Genomic DNA, 17,911 nt, shown 5'->3' on the forward strand with positions numbered 1-17,911 from the left:
TTTACCCCTTGGAGTCCCCTCAGAATCAGAAATTCTCCACCATTAAATAGGCACTGTGCCACTGGGTACTGCCATCTTAGATCAGCTTATGCTTTGGTGAGAGAAAGTTGTGAAACCAAGAAAAGTGTACTTTCAGTCTACAACTCTCTACCCCTGCACCACCACCCCCACCACCAGTCACTTTCAGACGAAACCTGCGCTCACTTTCCCCCTCCCATCTCTCCTCTGCCGTGTCATCCTCTCTTCCCCCACCCACACAATTCTCATCTCTGGATGTGAATACCGCAACGGACACCTTATGCTCCACTCTAATCTCTTCTCTAGACATTATCTGCCCTCTCTCCTCCAGGCCAGCACGCACTACTCCCTCTAACCCCTGGTTATCTGAGGTTCTTCGGGAACACCGGACCAAACTCAGGGCAGCGGAGAGGAAATGGCACAAATCAAAAGACGCATCTGACCTGAGTATGTATCAATCTCTCCTCTCCTCCTTTTCTGTTGATGTTCATGCTGCAAAATCTTCATACTTCCACAACAAGATCAACAGCTCCTCCAACACACGATTACTCTTCAAGACATTCAACTCTCTCCTCTGTCCACCTCCACCACCTCCCGCCTCCTCCTTAACTGCTGACGATTTTGCGACCTTCTTCACCAACAAAACAACAGCTATCAGCAGTCAGTTCTCAGCTCCACACACACAGGAACCCAGACCGACCCCTTCCACAGCCAATACCCCTCTGTCCTCCTTTTCTTCGCTAACCGAGGAAGAAGTATCTACACTTCTCCTCTCCAGCCACCCTACCACCTGCCCGCTTGACCCCATCCCCTCACACCTTCTACAAGCCATCTCTCCCACACTTCTACCATCACTCACACACATCATCAACTCATCCCTCCACACTGGCACCTTCCCTACAGCATTCAAGCAGGCTCGGGTTACTCCACTGCTCAAAAAACCAACGCTAAACACATCATTGGTAGAGAATTACAGACCTATCTCTCTCCTACCATTCATTGCGAAGACACTTGAAAGAGCTGTCTTCAACCAACTAACATCCTTCTTGTCTCTAAACAACCAGCTGGATGTCAACCAATCTGGCTTCAAGAAAGGACATTCAACTGAGACTGCATTACTGTCAGTCACAGAAGCCCTACGGATCGCAAAAGCTGCTTCCAAATCTTCAGTCCTCATTCTCCTGGATCTGTCTGCTGCCTTCGACACAGTGAATCATCAGATCCTTCTGTCCACCCTCTCATCACTGGGCATCACAGGAACTTCACTCCACTGGTTTGAGTCCTATCTCACAGGTAGGTCCTTCAAGGTCGCATGGAGAGGCGAGGTATCCAGAGCACATCAGCTGACCACAGGGGTTCCCCAGGGTTCAGTTCTTGGTCCCCTCCTCTTCTCCATCTACACCACATCACTGGGACACATCATACAGGCACACGGTTTTTCCTACCACTGCTATGCTGATGACACGCAGCTCTTCCTCTCCTTTCAACCAGATGATCCCACAGTAGCTGCACGGGTCTCAAGCTGTCTGGCGGACATCTCCACATGGATGAAGGAACACCACCTGCAGCTCAACCTGGCAAAGACTGAGCTTCTCGTCCTCCCTGCCAATCCGTCTCTACAGCACGACTTCACCATCCAGCTAGAGTCATCATTAATCACCCCATCAAGATCGGTCAGAAATCTTGGAGTAACGTTTGATGACCAGCTGACCTTCACAGATCACATTTCAAAGACAGCTCGATCATGCAGGTTTGCACTGCACAACATCAGGAAGATCAGGCCTTTCCTAACTGAGCATGCAACACAACTTATCGTCCAGGCCCTGGTCATCTCTAGGCTTGACTACTGCAATGCCCTTCTGGCTGGACTCCCAGCATGTGCGACCAAACCCCTACAGATGATCCAGAATGCTGCAGCTCGTCTTGTCTTCAACGAGCCCAAGAGGGCCCACGTCACTCCTCTGTTCATCTCTCTGCACTGGCTACCTCTAGCTGCTCGCATCAAGTTCAAGGCACTGACGCTTGCTTACAGAACTATCACAGGCTCAGCTCCCTCCTACTTTCACTCACTCCTACGAGTCTACATCCCTACCAGACACCTACGATCGGTCAACGAGCGACGTCTCGTGGTTCCATCACAGAAAGCCACAAAATCACTTTCCAGAACATTCTCATTTACAGTTCCATGCTGGTGGAACGCTCTCCCCACCCTCATCCGGAATGCAGAATCCCTGACAACATTCAAAAAACAGCTGAAAACCAATCTCTTCCGTGAGCACTTAACCTTATAGAAAAAAAAAAAAAAAAAAAAATTCCTTCCCCTTTGAAACATCACTTATCAGGCTTATGCTACTCTGAATAATACCTGAACTTCGTATTTTGAGCACTTCCTGCGTTGTTGTTGCTTTTGCCTCTTTATGATGACTCGCTGAATTTAGTCCTAATTTGTAAGTCGCTTTGGATAAGGGCGTCTGCTAAATGACTAAATGTAAATGTAAATGTAAATGTCTCTTAATGCCAAATTTCAGAGTAGTGGAGGGGCCACCAATGTAATAACATCACTGGCTGATTCTTTCCCAAATCTCTTCAGATACACATTTTCACTTTCATTGTCTTCTGAAACCTCGAATCACATGTGCTTCTAAACATGGAATCCATAAGTTTAGATGTATGTATTTTGTCTTGAGAAACCGGTCTCCTAAAGTTAACTTGGCTCTGATGAATATTCATTTAAAGGTGCCCTAGAATGGATTATTTTATTATTTTATAATGTTTCCTGGGGTGCCCTTATAATGTTAGTATGTTTTTTAGATCAAAATTTGTTATAATTTATAAATAAAAGGCATATTTCCTAGCCTGATTTCATCCCCTGATTTGAACACTCTGTTTGAAGGGGCGTGTCTGCTGTGAGACTTCAGTGTTGTTGCCCACTGCTGTGATTGGCTGACATGCTTGCATATGAAATATCTGGCATTACATGTAGAGCTATCTGGAATACTTTTACTCTTACAGATTTTATACGTTTTTTTCTATTACAGCTATCGGGATTAACGAATCATGAGAAGTTTTCTTTAAGTATTTAGATCTATTCCCATCAATAAAAGGTTGCAGTGATGACCATTGAGCAGATGACAGCCTGTTGATCGCGTGAATGAAGATCTTATCACTGCAATGCGATTTACTGATGCATAAACAGTGTTGAACGACTTTGAGAGAAAGATTATCTGTCTGAACTTGAACAATTACGCATCAGACATTCACATAACCCACTGGTTCTCCAGAGGCTCGGATGAAGGAGCTAAAAAAATATTTTTGTGTTCATTTGTACATCCAAACACTGAGCAACTGCCATGCTTCGTTCGCTCGTTTGCAAGCCATGATGTCTCTCGAGGAAAAAACAATATCGCGCTGGATCTAGATAACACAGTGTAAATTATCGTTAATAAAATCACTAGGCTACTTACCGCTTGCGGGAATATAACGTTAGTTGAAATTGCCCCCTTCGTCAGTATGAGACCTTGAGAGAAGCCTGGCTGCTTGATATTGTTCCAGGTTAGAAAAACAGTCCGTGGTGAAATGGGCAGAGCAAACTAACAACTTCGAATTAAACTGTAGCGGTATCCGATTATAGATAGATAGATTAGAGATAGATCTGCCATTTTCCCTATGATCCTCCTCCTGCTTGTTTCTTCACCTGCAGAACTTCTGATGATTCGGCTGCGCAGTTTCGCCTGGCACTGAGCATGAGCTGGCATATGCAAATTTTTGGAGGCGTACATATTAATGATCCCGACTGTTGCGTCACAGTTGGTGTTATGTGGAGATTCGCCTGTTTTTCAGGGGTGTTTTTCAAAAACGAGATTTAAATAAGAAAGAGAAAACTATGGTGTTTGAGACTCACTTTATGTCATGTCCATGTACTGAACTCTTGTTATTTAACTATGCCAAGATAAAGTCAATTTCACATTCTAGGGCACCTTTAATGGCACTTTTCACGCACAAGAAGTGGCACTTTTATGGCACTTTAAGCGGTACGCCTTCAATGCCACCTTGCATCCTACTGTAGAGTCCTGCACGGGTTCGGGTACCCTCGGGTTTTGCTCAAACGGGTGAAAAATATCCAACTGTGTCGGATACGGGTGCGGGTCTGGTTGGACACGGGGGAAACACGGGTCTAAACACGGGTTTAAAACAATCACATGCAAACGTAAAAATATATGCATATTTTTAGGAACACAAAAATATGCCTGTATTTCAAGTTGATAAAATAATTTAAAGTCCACATCAGTTTATTTGTGCCCACGCGCCACGCCCTCCCAGGATCTATAACGTTACCTAGGCTACTTTCACTTTTAAAAATTCCTCATAACCGCGCACGCGCGCGATCTGCTTGCAGTCGTCGAGATGGATGCTGAGGAGTTGAAGAAAAGAATAGCTAGTGGAGATTGTAAAGTTGTCGACAATACGTCATAAAAAATCAAGTCCAGTGTGTGGGAGAAATGTGAATATTTCAAACAATATTGTGAAAGGCTTTGCTGCATGCATTTTCGTGTTGGATAGCCGCAAATGTGGAACTTCATCGCCGAGGAAGCACGCAGATAACTGTGTTAACAAAGCAAGCAGTTCTATCGAACAGTATTTTTCAAATTTAACACTGTTCAGTATGTGTGGTGTGCAGGGCGTGTTTGAACCCAAAATTGTCAGATGTAGGCTAGACGAAATTGCGTGGCAGATATAGTGCTGTAGCCGGGTCTGTTACTCAGTTTTGTGGTAACGTTAGCCATGTTCTTCATGTACCGGCCTTTTGACAGCTTTGGCTGAAGTTGTCCTTGTGTTAATTGTCGTTATAACTTCTGTATGACCTGGCATTGCTGGCAATAAACATTTTTGTAATTGTGTCTATAATGTGATTGGCTAAACTGATTTTATTTCGAGTGCGGGTCGATGTCGGTTCTATTTTAAGCGGGTCGGGTCGGGTGCGGATTTTAATTAGTGCTGTAGACGGATAACAGGTTGGATGCGGTTTGAAGCACTGCGGGTGCGGGTTTACAAAATCGGACCCGTGCAGGACTCTGTCCTACTGTACGTGAAACTCTTGAGACTTCTGGAAATAAATTGCCAATCTCTGAGGATTCAGTACATGGAACAGTATTATGAATTATTTTGAGAAAACAAGAAAACATCCCCCACACCATTACACCACCACCACCAGTCTGCACAGTGGTAACAAGGCATGATGGATCCATGTTCTCATTCTGTTTACGCCAAATTCTGACTCTACCATCTGAATGTCTCAACAGAAATCGAGACTCATCAGACCAGGCAACATTTTTCCAGTCTTCAACTGTCCAATTTTGGTGAGCTTGTGCAAATTGTAGCCTCTTTTTCCTATTTGTAGTGGAGATGAGTGGTACCCGGTGGGGTCTTCTGCTGTTGTAGCCCATCCGCCTCAAGGTTGTGCGTGTTGTGGCTTCACAAATGCTTTGCTGCATACCTCGGTTGTAACGAGTGGTTATTTCAGTCAAAGTTGCTCTTCTATCAGCTTGAATCAGTCGGCCCATTCTCCTCTGACCTCTAGCATCAACAAGGCATTTTCGCCCACAGGACTGCCGCATACTGGATGTTTTTCCCTTTTCACACCATTCTTTGTAAACCCTATAAATGGTTGTGCGTGAAAATCCCAGTAACTGAGCAGATTGTGAAATACTCAGACCGGCCCGTCTGGCACCAACAACCATGCCACGCTCAAAATTGCTTAAATCACCTTTCTTTCCCATTCTGACATTCAGTTTGGAGTTCAGGAGATTGTCTTGACCAGGACCACACCCCTAAATGCATCGAAGCAACTGCCATGTGATTGGTTGATTAGATAATTGCATTAATGAGAAATTGAACAGGTGTTCCTAATAATCCTTTAGGTGAGTGTATATGAAGAAATATGTATATGAATTTGCATCATCCCTCATTCTTCAGTTTAAACAAATTCAGTCTTCTCTGTTTGAAATGGAAAGAACAAATCAAGTGATCTATGATCAGACTATTTTCAATCCATTGAATTCCATCAATATTCAATATTAATATAAATAAATAAATATTCATATTCATAGCAAAACAGAAAACTCCTCAGGGATTATCCGACTTTTTGTGGTTTGCAATGTGTCTGTCACCATTCTGTTCAGTTTAGTTTCGACTGAGTTTGTTTTCACTTGTCATGTGTCTTTGTTCTGATTTACGTCACTCGTCATCAGTATGCTTAATTACCGTCATTATTAGTTCATCCGTGTCAGCTGTGTTAGTTTAATCATCTTGTTTGAGTTTGTGTATATATAGGTGCAACCCTGCGCTCTAACTAGGAGGTTAAAGACTGCAGTCTCTAGCATCAGCCGCTAGAGCGCCTCTTGAGATTAGGGGAGTGAGGTTTACACGCACAGCTCTCACTGGCTGGCCTTTGTTACATAGGTTGCCTTATCCTGCACTCTTTGTCCGGTCTCGTTAAAACTATGGTGTGTGTGTGTGTGTGTGTCCTTTGTATGGATCGCTACCTGAATATTATAAGTAAAGTTACCCGTTTGAATCTTCATCTTCTGTGTCTACATCTTCCTAGCTGCACACAGTCGTTACAGTGTCGAGATATAGGGTATTTTTAATGACAGGCTATCCCTAAAGAATGACACCCCAACATATGTCACATTTTACCTGACAGACCAGTTTATTTTAATTCACCATAATTGCATGTTTGGTAGAGATTTTGCATGAATGCAGGAAGTCATTACAAGGCAATACACATGCATTACAACCTTCAGAGTCACAACAATATGAAAGGCACCAACACTATTCCTAATTCTTGAATTTACAATTTTAGTGAAAAATTATTGTGAAACTTTATTATTGTGAAAGACACATTGGATGCAGATGAATCACAAGAAGTTAAGTAACCTACACTAAGTTTTTCACTGAAATAAAACTTTCAGGGTGTAAGAATCTGTAATGTACAAAAATAATATATATATATAGTTGTGGTCCCTGGACAGTAATAACATAAGAACACAGTAAAGATTGTCAAATATAACATTGTATAAAAATGTATGCTTTCATATTATTAAACTGATTAAAAATCAGAAGCAGAGCCAAATTACATTAAGAACACCACATTTGTACATTCACAAAATGTAAGTAGCACTATACATTAGAATTTACTTATACCTGATTTGTCATCTCTTGATCACCTTTCTGTCTCTAATGATATGTTTAGTTTTATGGAGGGAAAAGAGCTTTACTAACTTAAAAAAAATTTTTTTTAAAAACCTTGTTCATGTTCTCCCGGCATGATGTTGGAATACCAAACCAAATTATGTTCCATTGTTTATTTTATCAATATTCAGTTCAATCCCAGAATCTTCCGTGAATTTCTTACGTAGACTATCCAAGACATCACAACATTTTTGATAGTCTTGATATATCACTACAACAACTTGTCTAGAATGGGAGACATGAGTTGTGTAGTTTTTCTCTCTTATCTGAATTTCCAGATATTTCAGGACCAAACTGAGGATGGACCGTGTGAGTGGGCAGCCATCTTGTAACTCTATGAAGTCATCTGAAGGTTGGCTGGCTTTAGGGAGAATTACCTTTAAAATACTGGGTTTTTTTGTTGAATCAACATCCCTATCAATTAAACCTTTGAGGGGGATGACAGTTTCTTGAGGAAGATAGTTTTTTTTTTTTTTTTTTGACTTTTCGAGGTAATTTTCTAAAAGGTATGAGAGGCTGTTTGCTAAGAAGGACCATTTCATTTGATGTGGTTTTACTGCAAAGGTCACACAGCAACAGTCTGTGTTTTCTTGGCTCCTTTCTTCTGAGGAAGTGTCCAGTAGTACACTGAGGCGTTTGGCCAGAATCATAGTGAAAATCAGATAATCCACATTGAAATGTTTTCCATCATCTGATGTACTGAAATCTTCAGGAAACTGTTGGCATTTCATCCAATAATTAAAATATATTTTTAAGATCTCTGTTAATGCACAACTATAGTTCTTGTATGTTTGTACGCTTATACCATCAGGCCGTTGGTGCCCAGAGTCAGTTAAAGACTTGATCACACTGAGTATTTCTGCCCCATTTATCTTTCCTTCTCTTCTGTCTGGTTCTCCCTTGAATCCATTGTCCTTTAACCATGAAGCAACATTTGGTACTTCATTGCTAGATTGTTCTTTAATTTTGAGATGAATATATACAGGTGAATGATCTGAAGGAATCACTTTCTCACTACTTGTTGAACTTGTATCCAGACTACTTTTATGTTTATAGATATTGACATCGTTTATTTGTTCTAAATCCTCTTCACGAATAAGAAACATGTCTAATCTAGAGAAATTTCCATTCTGAGAATAGGTGAATTTCTTGACTTTTGGGTTAAAGTGTGCCCAAGTATCGATAAGATTTAGTGAGGCAGAGAATTTTTTAAACATGTTACTTGATGATGTATGTGTTAGGTTTTGTGCTATGGATTTTCTATCAAAGCTAAGGTCCACAACTGTGTTGAAATCCCCTCCAACCACAAGCACGCCCTCAGCTGTTTCTCTCAAGTAATCTGTCAGAATATTTAGGACATCTTTGTCATCTTGGTGTAGGTACACATTGACAAGCGTAAACAGCTGACCGTAGAGACGACAGAAGAGCACGAGATACCCTCCAGTGTAATCCTCATCATGACATATGTACTCAAATGATACACCATCTTTTATTAAGATTGCCACTCCTTTGCTATAGGAATCATAGATTGTGAAGAAGCATTGCCAGCCATCAAGGTTTTCTAATTTCATGTCATCAGGTCCAATTTTTGTCTCTTGCAGAAAGACTATTTCTGCCCCTAGCTTTGACAGAACATCAATGTGTGGGCTTAGATTTTTCCCCCCACAAATATTCCATGTGACAAAGCAAAGTGTTCGTTCTTTTGATGATTCCATTCCTATGCGGAGCAAGTGCACAAAAAAATATTAAAACAAAATAAAAACAACAATTTTAATAATTTCACTTCTTATTACTAGTGCTATTTAATATCTTCAAAAAATATTCACAGACCCTCAAATACCAGACTGATCAGCAGCCTCTTTTTATGGTCACTTTGTAATTAGAAGGCAACCCAAAAACTTAGCAATGAACTCTGTGTCAGTAGGAGAAACACACATAAGTGTCATCTAAAAGGTGTTGCCAGAATAAGTCAAGTCAAGTCAAGTCAAGTTTATTTGTATAGCGCTTTTCACAATACAGATTGTATCAAAGCAGCTTCACAGTATTAAATTAAAATAACACAACAAAGTTTGTTTCAAGAGGAATTTATTGATTGATAAAATGAAATTAAATATCCCCAAAATATCCCCAACTGAGCAAGCCAAAGGCAACAGTGGCAAGGAACCGAAAAACTCCATCAAGTGACCTAATGGTGTCCTAAAACTCCATCAGGTGACCTAATGGAGAAAAAAAAAGTCGGGGGCCAGTTCTCCTCTGGCATTTATGAGCTAGAAGCCGGATTGTAGTTTGAACTGTAGGATTATATGAATGCCTGGCTGAAGAGATGCGACTTTAATCTAGTTTTAAACTGGGAGAGCGAGTCTGAGCAACGAACAGTATCAGGAAGACTATTCCAGAGTTTTGGAGCCAAATGTGAAAATGCTCTCCCTCCTTTGGTGGTTCTGGATATCCTAGGTATGACCAAAAGCCTTGAATTTAGTGATCTTAAAGAGCGCGATGGATTATAGGGTGATAGAAGATCCGTTAAATAGACTGGAGCTAAGCCGTTTAGGGCTTTATAAGTCAGTAGCAATATCTTATAATTAATACGGAGCTTTATAGGTAACCAATGCAGTGATGATAAAATCGGTGTTATATGATCATATTTTCTTGATCTCGTAAGAACTCTAGCGGCGGCATTTTGGACTAACTGTAGCTTGTTTATTGAGGATGCAGGACAACCAGCTAATAAAGCATTACAGTAATCCAGTCTCGAGGTCATGAATGCATGAACTAACTTTGCTGCATCAGAAACTGATAGCATATTACGTAGCTTAGCAATGTTTTTCCAAGGTGGAAAAAGGCTGTTTTTGTAACATATGAAATATGATTTTCAAAAGACAGGTTGCAATCGAGTATGACACCCAGGTCTTTTACTGTAGAGGATAAAGTAACAGGACATCCTATGATGTTAAAGTTGTATTGTGCGAGGTTTTGTGGGCGTTTTTTTGAACCGATAAGTATTACCTCTGTCTTGTCTGGATTTAATAAAAGAAAATTACGCGTCATCCAATCTTTTATATCTTTAACACACTCTGTCAATTTGGAAAATGTAGCGTTTTCATCCGGCCGTGATGAAATATATATTTGAGTGTCATCAGCATAACAATGGAAACTAATTCCATGTGTCCTTATAATATTTCCAAGTGGCATCATATATATTGAAAATAACAGAGGGCCTAATACAGATCCCTGCGGCACTCCATAGTTTACTGGAGTTATGATCGATTTTTCTCCATTTAAATAGACAAAATGGTAGCGGTCAGATAGGTATGATTTGAACCAGCTTAATGCTTGTCCTTGAACACCAGTATAATTTTGTAGTCGATCTAAGAGTAATGTATGATCTATAGTATCGAACGCAGCACTAAGATCAAGTAAAACTAGTATTGAGATACAGCCTTGGTCAGAAGCTAAAAGTTTAAATGTTTTTGGAACATGACCTAAAGATAAAGAAGAGTTAATAATATTGAGGAGAGGCTCTTCCACTACAGGTAACACTTCTTTCAGTAGTTTAGTTGGTATAGGATCTAATAAACATGTTGTTGTTTTAGATGAAGTGATACGTTTATTTAACTCTTTTTGTTCTATAGTTGTAAAGCACTGTAATTGTTCTTGCGGGGTGATAATTGAAGCTGAATTATAAGGCGCGATTGAAGATTGAACGTTTACAATTGTGGTTCTGATGCTTTCTATTTTCTCAGTGAAGAAGTTCATGAAATCATTACTACTGAACTGTAACGGGATATTTTGTTCGGGTGACGTCTGTTTATTTGTTAGTCTAGCCACGGTGTTAAATAAAAACCTTGGATTGTTTTGGTTGTTTTCTATTAGTTTGCGGAGGTGCTCAGCCCTGGCCGCTTTTAGGGCCTTTTTATAACGTGACATACTGTCTTTCCACGCGATTCTAAAGACCTCTAAATTAGTTTGTTTCCATTTACGCTCTAAAATACGAGTTTCTCTCTTTAGAACATGCGTGTAGTATTGTTGTACCATGGTGCTTTATTTTTCTCTCTGACCTTTTTTAATTTAATAGGTGCAACCACATCCAATGTTCTAGAGAGAATGGTGCTCATAGTGCTAGTTAGTTCTTCTAGTTCATCTGTTTGTTTGGGTTCAGGCGGCAGCTGAGACAGATTAGATAAGCAATTTGAGAAATTATCTATGGTGGATGGGAGGATTGTTCTGCCTGGTTGATAACGCGACGCCGCATGACATATTACAGCAGTACGTAATATGCAAGTTACCATGTAGTGATCAGTGACTTCATCACTTTGTGGAATGATATCTATATCGGTTCCATGTGATATAATTAAATCGAGTGTATGATTAAGACGATGTGTTGGTCCGGTGACGTTTTGCTTGACCCCAAATGAATTTAATAAATCTGTAAACGCAGCCCCTAATGCATCATTTGGATTATCTACGTGTATGTTAAAATCTCCAACAATTAATGCTTCATCGACATTGACTAATAGGTCTGAGAGAAAATCTGCAAACTCTTTTAGGAAATCAGCGTAAGGCCCTGGCGGTCTATATACGGTAGCCAAGGCTAGAGATAATAGGGATGTTTTTCTAGCATCTAAGAGCGTAACATTTAGTACAAGTACTTCAAATGAAATAAACTTATAACCCGTTTTCTGAGTAACATTTAGAATATCTCTATAAATGGTTGCAACACCTCCGCCACGACCAATCAGACGGGGCTCATGCTTATAACAGTATCCAGGAGGAGTAGACTCATTAATACCGAAATAATCATTTGGTTTAAGCCAGGTTTCAGTAAGGCAAAGTACATCGAAGCTATTATCTGTGACTATTTCATTTACAATAACTGCCTTAGGTGTGAGTGATCTAATGTTTAGAAGACCTAGCTTTAGAAATAGTTTTTGTTTACTAATAGCAACATTTTCTGTTTTAATAACAATTAGATTTTTCCTAGATCCTGCATTAGATTTATTATTTGATCTCACTAAACGAGGAATAGACACCGTTTCTATGCAATGTTCTACACTAGTATTTATATCAGTTGAATTGGTGCAGCAGAGACTATGATTTGGACTTTTGGTTACTAGTCAAAGGGTATTTAACATTTTGGAGATGTTATCTGACAGAAGATCCGCTCCGAATCTGCTGTAAGCCATCAGCACGGAAAAGCCTAGGATGCTCTCAAAACAGATTCCAATTATTTACAAAGAGCAGTTTCTGCTCATTGCACCATAACATGAATGACAAGAATAACATGAATTCCAATGTCTTGGCTTTGCCGGAGGCTCTATAGCCACAGTTAAAATGGTTACAATGCTCATACATGTTGTTCCTCAAACATTTCTGAGGTAAGATTCCAGAATGCTAAATGTGCAATTACATTTTAATGACATCCTTTAAAAAAAATTGGGAATATCTCAGAGGTAGTTAAGAGTTTTTAAAAGTTTTTAATTTTTAATATGGCTGGCCAAATCTGCTATTTTATAAGATAAATATTTAGAGACTCTTAAGTAAAAAAAAGAGATAGTATATACTATATATGTAAACTAACATTTATGTTGTGTATGTATGTAGTTGAACATTTATGTTCATTTCATTTTAATTATATACATTAAAATAATTTAATCAAGCAACAAGGGAATTTGTTTTTAATCATTTCTATTATTAGATTGCTATAGTGAAACTATGAAAATAGTGTAAAACTCACCTTATTCACTCTCACACTCAAAGTCTCACACTCCTCTGGCAGCTGCTGTTATCGCTACAGTATGTTCGCTCATGGGGTTTTATGAAAATGATCTAGAATCACGTCACTGTAGGGTGGGGCATCATTGTTTGTTAATAGCTTTGACAAACTTTAGGCGTGTTCTCAGAGTCAGCCATAACAGAAAAAAGGGTAACACTTTACGGTAAGGGTACATGAATCATCATGAATTCATGTATAAATTCATGCATGAAATATGCATTCATTCTCATGAATCATCAGGAACTAACACGAGTTCAACGTTTTTCATTCATGACTTCATGGATGAACAACACCTTAATTAAAACATTAACTAAGATGAGAAATCATGAATTATGATTTATTACGCATGATCATGAAGTTTTCTTTGTTCACAAAAAAAAATTTGGTCTTTACCACCCATTGTGGATAAAGCTACGGTTATGGTACATGAATCATCATGAATTCATGCATAAAAAAGCATTAATTCATGCATGCAAGACTACTCTTCGAATTATTAAAGGAATGTACAAAAATGTGCTGATGCATTGCAAATGGAGTAGGGCTGTACTGTCCCAGTCGATTAGTCGATTAATTGGTCGATACGTTCTGGTTCGACCAAAATTCTGATTGGTCGATTTTTTGCCGCGTTCATTTCATCAGTTTTGCCGCGTTTATTTCATCAGTTTTTCCGCGCTGAGGCGCGCTCATTTCATCAGGTGGAAAGCACTAACTGCTAATGGGGGTGTTTTCAGAGTACCCTTGTTTCACTGTAACAGTCTGTCTTCAGAACACCCCCCTTGTTTTCACCTTTTTTGGATTAGCCCAACCCAAGAGAGAGCGATAACTATAGAAGGTTTGATGCTGAATATTATTTATTTAATTGTGAGAGCGTTTAATAGTCAGTCCTCTTCTAACATGTCAACAACAAAGAAATCGACAGTGTGGCAGCATTTTGTTAAAATTGATAACAGGAAAAAGGTCGAATGCAAAGTTTGCAAGCAACAGTTTTCCACAGCTCGACGACAAACATGACATATCATCTAAAAGTGGTAAGCTCACTTGTCTGCGTTAGCTTGCCATGTCTGTTTTGAGTAGGCTATATGAACATCAGAATTAGCATATTTGAATGTTTTAGTGTGATAACCTTTTTTTTTTTTTTTTTTTTTTTTTGGGAGCCTAGTGCGCAATTGCGCTGTGCTGTTGGTTGTGTTAGTTTTGAGCCTAGGATGCTTCATTTTTCAGTTATGCACTTTATTTCGTTTCTGCTCTTGATCTGGTTTGTTTAATAAATATTCTTTTTTTATTAAAGTGGACGTGCCTTTTGTGTTTATTAAGAGTAAAAGCTTTAAGTTAATAGTCTATTCGTGTCTCAGCTGCGAAGCTGAGCTCATGTTCAGCCTCGCTCGGTGCGAGGACATGCACGGTTGACAACGTAGTAGGCCTACTATTTTCGGAAATCATAAGCTATTGCGCAGGTGCACGTGATGCAACGCTGTCAGAGCCGACAGACTCGAGTGTCAGACTCATTTCAGTGCAAAATAATTAGGTCAAAAACGATTTAATATACTGCAAATAGCCTACTAGTTTTTTATGTTTATTTATAATTAATTTAGGCGGACAACAAGGCTACCAAGTACTGCGCACAGTGCGCATCTAATTAATTTAACGGGGGTTTTTTTTTACGTCATTTTTAGTCGATTTTTAGTCGAAAATTTCAGGACTTCAGTTGACCAAGATTTTCTTTGGTTGAGTACAGCCCTAAAATGGAGAAAGCACTAATAAATAAAGAGATAGGAAAATGTAAAGTGGAAAATACAGGAAGGGTAAGGCTCGGAGAGAAGAAGAATGTATAGGAGTGTAAGACTGGAAGTGAGGACAACCCTGAGAAAACAAAGGAAATTAACATCTGAACTCCCTTGCTATATTAACATCCCCATTCGAGACACGATCACACTTGAGTTGATAACCTCCCAATTTATAATTCTCTACCTTCCCCATCTCATCTTTCTCTCATGCTGAGATCACATGAAATTCATCCAAAAATCTATATAGTTTAATGTGAACAATTATCATACAACAATATACATGTTTGGTATCATTTGATATGTCTCAGTGCGACTGGTACAAATGTCTCATCCCCACAGAAGTAAACCAAAAGCTAATAAAGTTTTTAAGAGTTTAGAGATATCTTGCTTACAGAGGAGGGTGTGTCTTACAGGCAAATGGCATCCTGCTCTCAAAAGGCATTTAGAATCTATCACAATCAACTCTGAATGCAAATTCCCATTGTTAGCAAATGTTTCCATGTGAAAGGAGTTTCGGTTTCGGTCTGAGTACTTAAACAGTAAACCTCTGGTCTGCAGCACACTGTTTGCCAAAAAAATAAAAGGAGTTATATATATAATATCGTCAATAAGATGAAAATATTGAGATTTCTTTGGAGCCATATCATCAAGCTTTATCCGTTAGATACTGAGGGTGACAGTAATGAAAAATAAATGTATTGTGCCATAACTTTTATGTCGAGAGGAAATTACTCAAAGCAAGACCGAGCTTCGAATAGAAGAAGCTTCACATTTACCTCCAAAAAAGATACAAGTAATGAAAATATTTAATTTCAGTCATGTTCACATATTGAGAAATAATATTAAAATATCCAATTGTCCACTGTTGCTTATATTAGATGTTTTAAAACTGCATATGAAGCAAACTACACATGCTCATGCAAACTAAAAACTACATATACATATGCAAACTTAGAAAAGAGTCAGCAGCTACCAGAGAACTGATGCAACACGTTAAAGAAATGTAGTTTTCGGTCACACTCATGTTAGAAGATAATATTGAATTGTTTGCCTTTTTAGTAGGTGATATAAAGCAGACGTGACTGTGCAAAGACAAAATCTGGACAAAATTTGTCTTTTTACTAATTATAAAGGATTCATCAATCACTTGATGAATAAGATGTTAGAAGTCCAGAATTAAGATTTAAAGGAATAACCTGACCAAAAAAATGGAAATTCACTCATTCTTTTTTAACTGTCATGTCAGCTCATGATTTTCTGTCTTCTGTCATGCTCAAAAAGAACAAAATATCATAAAATCACATTAAAAATAATCAGTTTGACTTATTCTGTATATTGATTATTTTTGTTGACAGTCCGTCAGAATCACTATTTATTTTTATTTTAAATATGTTTGTTGCATAGTTAATTAGTCTAATAATCTGATGTTTAGTTAAAATAATATGTTTGTTACATTAATAAGATAGAATGAGCGCGGTTACTTTAAGGGTTGGGGGAACGGGAAGTGACGTGAGTGTTATGAAGGTTTTTTGGAACTGTTCGGGAGATGTGAGGCGTTCGAGAGCTCAATAAAAATAACTAAAGAAAACTCCAGTACGAGTCGTATTTACAGACATAACATTTGGCCACGAGAATGGCAGATGACTGGCCCACACTGTCGTTATCTCCCCCGAACCCTTTTTTGCCCCATCCCGGCGAGCCCACGGTCCCATGGGAGCAATGGAAAACGTCCTTTGAAACGTACCTTTTAGCAATGGGTCTCGATGCTGTCCCTAGAGTGCTCAACGGGTCGGGTCGGCCCGACAAACCCGACGGGACCCGCGGGTTCGGGCCGGGTTCTGGGTCGAAAATATAAGCAAATGACTCGGTTCGGGTCGGACCTCAGGCTTAATCTTTTCCGCTCAGTAAAAAAACAAAAACATTTATTAATCATCGCTGCTGTTCACCGTAAAGAAAGTCTGGCTGCTGCGTGCAACGTGCATCATGGAGAGGGGCGGGGGCAGACGCCGCTGCGTGCACGCCTTTAGCCTGGAGAAGAGGATGGAGTTGGTGAAAAGTAAACTTGCCGCAGGTGAATTCACCGTCGCTACTACAGCCTATTTATATATTTAAAGTTTATTGTTTAAGTTGTTTGTATTGTTAAAAGGCGTGCGTGAACATTAACCCTCTGGAGTCTGAGCGTTTTTTTGGGCCCTGGGGGTGTTCTGACATGCTCTGACATTTGTGCTTTTTTCAGTTGCTTATAAACATATTAATGGCAAAGGTGTAAATTCACTCTATATAGCACAAACAGGACTACAATAATATGTGAGCCACATGTATGTACATGTTTTCATTTTTGAGAGAATAATGTTTATGCGTGGTTATCGAAAAAACTAAAAATTAAAGTTTTTGAAATAAGGCCACAAAACACATACTAAATATGTGGCAATAAGACTTTTGACTAATGGATGTCCTCGCCTATAGTTTTTTCTTCAAAATTATGTGAAAATAGTCTTGCTTTATCGTTCACATAAAACCATACATTGATTTAAATTGATGTAAAACAGGTTTTGCTTGGAAAGCCAATATGCGAGGGGGGCGTGAACGAGGAGTGGTTTACACCTTAGAATACACCCACTCTGCATAATTAGCCATTCACTCAGGTGTGACACTGACTGAGCCACAATGCAATGACAAAAGATATATTTAGAAGAAGACTTATATTGACCATTTAAGATTTTGCTTACATCTATCTTGTAAATATGTTTTGCTATTTTATTAAAACGGTTACAATTACAACAATAATTACAATTTCAACAATATTTCAAGTGTACTCTTTCTTTGTAAAAAAAATGATTAGGCCTACATTTTATCTATGTATTCATTAGTTTGAATATAACCAACATTGGCACAGCTAACATCTTAGTTGATGACTTTATTTTTGACAAAAATAGTATTTTATATATAGAAATTGCTAAACAAAAGCTTATTTGATGTGGCAGTATATTCTACAGTAAAAACTGTACCCAAATCTAGTCAACAAAATGTTGTCTTTCATATTTCGTCTGACTGTAACGTTGTTTTCATGAAATATTAGGGCATA

The 17,911-nt window shown here is 39.0% G+C and overlaps 2 long non-coding RNA genes across 2 annotated transcripts in view; both read right to left on the reverse strand.

The window, feature by feature from the left end:
- The window catches only part of LOC309496565, a 381,708-nt gene that overhangs the window by 352,338 nt on the left and 11,459 nt on the right, over nt 1-17,911 (reverse strand). The gene's annotated exons all lie outside the window — the stretch shown is intronic.
- LOC309496572 lies at nt 7,522-13,073 on the reverse strand. The gene is made up of 2 exons (XR_014205168.1): nt 13,004-13,073; nt 7,522-8,986 (listed from the first exon to the last, which is right to left on the reverse strand). It is a non-coding gene; the product is annotated as an uncharacterized lncRNA (long non-coding RNA).

This window comes from Leuciscus leuciscus (assembly GCF_965113295.1).
Source record: "Leuciscus leuciscus genome assembly, chromosome: 4".
Lineage (NCBI taxonomy): Eukaryota > Metazoa > Chordata > Actinopteri > Cypriniformes > Leuciscidae > Leuciscus > Leuciscus leuciscus.